This window comes from Coptis chinensis, chromosome 2 (genome assembly GCF_015680905.1).
Source record: "Coptis chinensis isolate HL-2020 chromosome 2, ASM1568090v1, whole genome shotgun sequence".
Classification (NCBI taxonomy): domain Eukaryota; kingdom Viridiplantae; phylum Streptophyta; class Magnoliopsida; order Ranunculales; family Ranunculaceae; genus Coptis; species Coptis chinensis.
This window is the reverse complement of record NC_141457.1, coordinates 71,323,886-71,330,582: the sequence shown is the minus strand read 5'-3', so window position 1 is coordinate 71,330,582 and position 6,697 is coordinate 71,323,886. Positions and strand designations below refer to the sequence as shown.

General features: G+C 38.8%; 1 pseudogene; it reads right to left on the bottom strand.

Annotated features, from left to right (window-relative positions):
* Nucleotides 1-591: 591 nt before the first annotated feature.
* LOC147517571 (uncharacterized) lies at nucleotides 592-2,184 on the bottom strand (annotated as a pseudogene).
* Between the last annotated feature and the right edge of the window lie 4,513 nt (nucleotides 2,185-6,697).

Here is a 6,697-nt window from a genome sequence, read left to right as displayed (position 1 = left end):
CCCTGTTAAAATAAACAAAACCAAAATTGTACTTTGTAGTTTCGTCGATAATAATTGCCACTAAATAAGAAATAAAAGTAAAGACATTTTACATACCATTCAAATGGATACATCTACCTAGGATACATAGGTCCACAAATCAACCCTTCATCAGCCAAATGCACCAAGAGGTGGATGCTGATATCAAAGAAAGCGGTTGGAAAATACTTTTCCAATACACACAATGCCTCTGCAACCATGTATTTGGCATCTTGGATTTCCTTTCGGATTAAGACTTTCGAGCATAGAAGATTAAAAAATAAGCTAATCTGATGAATAGCTCTACGCAAATCGCGGTGTTTTGGAAAAGCGTGTTGAAGCAAAACTGGAAGCAAGTAACACATAATCACATGATAGTCATGTGATTTCATTGTAAGCAAACCAGGAGGACTCAAAGTGACAACATTTTTTAAGTTCGATGAAAAACCTGTAGGAAGCTTTAAGTTCTTCAAAATTGTGTAGAACTGAAGCTTCTCATCTTTATTCAAGACAAATGGGGCCTTTGGTTTAACAGATCTCCCTGTGATTGGGTCTGTTTGCATCCATTGACCACTATGAATCGCTATTTTCTTCAAATCCTCTCGAATCCCGAATCAGATCCTTTGTTTTGTCTTTCTTGTCAAGAATCGCATTTATTATGTGTTCTGCCACGTTCTTCTCATCGTGCATCACATCAATAACATGTCGAATTTTATGCTTCAGCCAATATTCCAGTTCAAAGAGAATATACCTCTTATACCATGCTTCAGTAACTTCATAATCTTCATCATCTTCATCATCTCCAATAGCAACCACATCCACATCATCTATACTCTGTTTGGTACCTTTTAATACTTTCCTAGGTACATAATGGACACGACTTAACATTTTCTCAATTACTTCTCCCTTTAACCTTGGCGGAGGAGGGTTTAACTCTTTTGTCTTAAGTCCTAAATACTTGCCTTGCCTAAATGGGTGATCAGATTTAAGAAACATCCGGTAATTTGTATAGACGATCTTCCTTGTGTTCCGAAGATGCATAGACGGAGTTTCATCACCACAAATAGGACAGCCTTTGTAACCATGTGTTACACAGCCTGATAAATTGCCATACGCTAGTAAATCATGAATGCCCCACATCAACATAGCCCTCAAAGTAAAATGCTCCTGTTTGTGCATGTCATAAGTCACCACCCCTTCTTTCCATAACTGTTGTAACTCATCAACTAGTGATCTAAGGAATACATCGATGTTTTGACTCGGTGCCTTCGGCCCAGGTATTAACAACGACATCATATGGAACTCAGATTTCATGCACAAAGACGGTGGCAGATTATAAGGCACCACAAAAATAGGCCAACAACTATAACCAGTGGATTGAACACCATGTGGATTGAATCCATCAGTTGCAATTCCAAGCCAAACATTACGCCCTTGCTTAGCAAAATCTGGTCAATCATCTTTACATGTCTTCCACTGAAGCAAGTCGATTGGATGCCTCATATAATTCCAAGAAGGTGTCGCTCTACTGTGCCATGTCATTTCACGAGCTATCCATGGTATAATGTACAACCTTTTGAGTCTAGGAATCAAAGGGAAATGTCTCAATACTTTTCTCGCCTCTTTTGTTTCTTTCTTTCCCGATTTCCCCTCCTTTACTTTGTACCTAGGAGTTTCACATTGAGGACACACCGTCAAATCAGCTTCAGTCTTATAATATAGCATACAGTTATTTTCACACGCATCTATGCACTCAGCTTTCATTCCAAGATCTTTCAACATTGCCTTCATTGCAGGATACTTAGAAGGTAAAGTGTTTCCATCAGGCAACCATGTTTTCAACATAGACAAAAGCGTGGTCACACTATTTCCCGACCAATTATATTGTTTCTTCAAGTGATGGAGGTCCACAAATGGGCGAAAGAAAGGGTTGTGGACAGAGCCTCACATGAGGGGTATAATTTTTCTTCGCTTTTTTCTTATATTCATTGTACCTCTTACCTAAATCAGGGTTCTAGAACAATAGGTGGTTCAACATCTTGGCTTGACTTCCATCGCCTCGGTCAAATCACCCACTAATTCTTCATGCATGCCATAAGCAACATCAACAAAATTCCCTATCCCTAGTCCTTCCTCACTATTTTCTTCTTCAACTCGGTTTACCATTTGATCCTTATATGGGTTCTCACCATGTAAATCCCATACACGATATGTTGATTCTATACCATTATGAATCAAATGTTTTCTAACTATATCATATGCAAACCTTTTCCTATTTCGACATTTGTTACATGGGCAAGGACATGTGGTCGACGTTTCGTCTTTGCCACTAGCGAATAGAATAAAATCGGAAACCCCCTGCCTATACACACTCCCAAGTTTGTCATTTTCATTCATCCAATCTTTTAGAATCGGTTGAGACATCCTGCAAGTAGCACATCAAGTAAACACAAGGAACAAGTGATAGGGTCGATGTCATTTCCTACTAGCCCGGCTTTTAGCACTATCTGTTTATGAAAATTTGATGCATAACGTTCTATAAATATTGAACTATCTCGGTAAACAAGCTAAACGGTGCCTACATTTTAACCATTAAATTGCTAAACATGATCAGATGTACTTCAATTAGTAAACACAATTAGATACGAACTACTTTGGCACTGGAAGGATTAAGTGTGGACTGATTTCAAACGCTTTACTTTGAAGGCATTATAACATATAAGCACAGAATGCAAGACAAAATAAAAATGGAACAGATTGAACCCCCCCCCCACACACACACACACACACACACACACACACACACAAAAACACAATTCTTATCAGTAGTTCAGCACAATCCATTCACCACAGTCAAGCATAGCATTAAATAAAGTTATAACAGAAAGTACAAGCACCAACCATTCCAAACATGCAAATTTTCAAAACGTTGCTAACAGGTTAAAATAACCCAAGTACACGAAAAGTAGTGGTAAAAATGTTACAGTTGTATAAAGACTTCTCATTCCCCCCAACACGCGCACACTCTACTCAAGATAATTACCTGAAATTCAGTCTTAAAAAAATATAAATATATGCTATCGGTTTGCACATATATACAAACTTATGTAGTTCATTGTAGATTTTATTCCAAAGGCTTGGCCAATAGGATGCGGACTGTCAAATCACTTCGATACAAGTTTGAAAATTTTGAACCTGCTTCAAATATGAGTCTGAATTTCAAAAAGAGATACTTTGTGTGCCAGTTCAGATTTTATCTATTAAAACCCACAGTTGCCAGAAACAAGACATGGGTTATTCTTTGTTTAAATATTTCAACCCATTCCAACATGAACTCTAGAAAACCCTATCCACGCTATCTAACTCCAAAAAAAAGGGAGTTAGATACTACTAACAATCTAACAATCCACAAACCAATGCTGACAATGGGTAGCTTTAATCCTGTTATGTGGGATGATAACTGGACGGTTGTTACATCAGATGGGAGTCTATACAACTTACCCGAGATAGATGGAGTCAAAATTTCATCTCCAATCACCAAGGAACAGCCTAGAATCGTGACAAGCAAGAGCATAACTTGAGCCACTTTACTTTTCTCCAACTTTTCTTTTATTTTTTGGGCTCTCTTTAACTGGTTTGATGGTGTATCTACAAGGAAAACTAAAGGGCTCGTACACTAGGCTTCAGTATATTTTAGCATAACAAGTTTAGTAATGCCTAAGGTGCTTGTTTGGCATGCTTCAACAACACATACTTCTCAATAGTTTGTGTCAGGTGTACATGGATGGATAACCAAGAAAACTTATTTAAAGAACACAAGACATCAAATAAAAATCGAAATTTTTCGTTGTATTTCAAAATAAATATCATACCTTTGGTTATAACTGAAGCAAACTAGCACCGAAATTACTTGCAGTTGTGGATTAAATAGCTAGGGCAGTGTGAAAAAAAAGCATAAAAGTAGAAATTAGATAATGAAAATTAACAAACCGTATAAGAAGAAGGCAAAGGAAGAGAAAACTACTGGATGTCGGTGGCGGCAGAAGTGTTTATTTGGTTGAGCGAGAGAGAGGCATTGGAAAAACAATAAGAGGGGATGAAAAATATAAGAGAGAGAAGAGAGAAGAGAGAAGAGAGAAGAGCGCGATTTTTTATTTTTTCCCTCTCGCCCAAAATTCTAATTTTGGACTTTATTTAGTTTCTATTATCTTTTTTTTTCTTCACTAATCTAGTTTCTATTATCTTAACCTTAACCTTTACGGTTTCCTGTCAAAACAAAACTTTATAAATACGTTACAAATTAATTCTCAAATCTGGGAAAATTAACTAACACATTATTTGCAATTTTAACGCTAAACAAACGTTAGGAACGTAGTTACGCCTAAAAAGCGTTAGTAAACAAAAAAAGTGCGCGTTACTGATTTGCTGTTTTGGTGTGGGATGTCGTAAGCGGCCTTGATCGCCTCTAGATTAGGTCTACGGTTATGAGGGGGTGGCGACGGAAGGGCAAAATGTTGCCCTGAAGTGGATGGAGCCTTAGTTGGGTCCAAGGGTGGGGGAGAGGCCACGCTCCGGGAATGGGAGGAGGAGGAGGTGCCAGATCCGGAATCCGACATAAGGGGCAGATTCAAAAGAGATAGAGAGGAGCACAGTGTAAAAGGGGAATGCATAGTACAAAAAGAAAAACAAAGGAAATAAAGAGAGAAGAAGACCAACCTAGGGAAGGAAGAGAGTGTTCTGACACTAAATCTTGAGCAAGAGGAGAAGCACAAGGGATAACCGCATGTTTGACCGGAGCGACCAAAAGGAGAAGATGAGCGAAGGATAGAAGAAATAAAACCAGAGAAGAACAAGAGACTAAATGAGAAAGAAGGAAAAATTGAGTGGGCTTTTATAAGGGGAAAGGGTAAAACCGTAATTTGGGGACACTGAAATCGAGGGGACACCGAAAAAGACCAGCCAAAGGATGATGCGTGGAGGCGCAGAACTCGAAGGGGCGCAGGCAGTAGGCATGTGGGGAACACGTGAGTCCAGCGGGGCAAGGAGAATGGTAGGCCGCGACTGAGCAAGTAGCAGAAGCCGGGCTCTCAACCCCCCGATTGCGTGTGGATCTCGAGAGGGGGCATCTGTGGTGGTAGGATCTGGGACATATGAGATCAACTGTCGGATACGCCCACGGCAACGTAAGGTACCGCGCCGCTGTGCACAGGATCAGGATAAAGACACGAGGTCGCGGTATGGAAACCCTACACGTGGAAAGGAGAAGGCCACGAGATGAAGGGACAGATGGAAGGCTAGGATGGAGAGAGGGAAGAATATAAAGGAAAAGAGAGAGAGAGAGAGAGAGAGAGAGAAAGGAGGGCGGATTCATTTCTTCTAAGGGGAGATGACCTAGGAAAAAGAGAGCGACCACAAGAGAGGAGAGGGAGTGAATAAGGATGTGAGTAGTAATAGTGCCTGAGAAATAGAGAATAGTGGTTGTAATAGTGTTAGGGGTACAACAGACATCGCTTTAAAGGCTATCATTTGCAATAAAAAAGTGGGGAAGGCGTGCAATGTGTTGCTTCTCATTTTAAAATGCTTTGACAAAATCAATGTTCATCCAACCATGTGGTGTCAGTTCCATTTAGCAAGGCCCAAAATATCGCGGATATATCCGATATATTATCGATATATATCATTTTTTTAGTACACCGACATGGATATATTCGATATATCTCAACCGAATATTGAATCCTTTTTTCCCCGATATATATCGTAATTTCCGATATAACGATATATATCGACCGATATATACGATATATCCAATATAAATTGTTGACTTTGACTGATATTGTTGATTTGACCAAATATTGTTGACTTTGACCGATATATTTCCAATATAATCGACGATATTTCTGATATATCGACATACAAAACAAAATTTTGACTGGTCAATAAAAAAATAGATATCTCTGATATTTTTGATATATATCGATTTTTGGGTACATCGAAATATTCACCGAATTCGATATTTTGGGCCTTGTCATTTAGTACCAATCTGTTCAGAGGGCACCAATTTGTTCAGAGGGCATCTCCCACTTCTTCTTCAAGAAATTTGCCCATATTTAATTAGCATGCCTCGGTAGAAATTGACTAATATCAAGTACTCCATTGGCTGAATATTCAACTATTTCTTGCTTGCCACATTACATCTCAAATGGCTATGAAAAATGTTAGTTGTAGAAGGCTCTGCATCAACTAAGTTCTTATCAAGGCTTAAGCGAAAATGCAGCCAGTTTTGAGGAGAAAAAAAAGAGGGGAATCAATCCTGATATCAAGGTGGGAAGTGTTGAAGTATGTAAAGTCCCACAATGTTATAAGTGTGGACACGTCTTTAGTAGTTTCTATTTTGGTGTATAAGGGAAACTTATCACCCAAGATAATTTTAGTATAAATATATGAATCGGTGGGTAGAGAATATTAACTCTAAACCCTACCTTCTTCTTGTGCCTCCATCCTTTTTCTTCTCCACCTCATCTCCTTAACCTAACCAGCTAACAACTATATGACTCTCCTAGTATAAAATAACATGGTATCAGAGCTGATTCTATTTAGAGAATGCTAGGAGAGAGATCCGCAGTTTCAAGGTTCCAGTTTTAGTATTAATTGCCGTCTTAGTATTGTTTCGCTTCCGCAA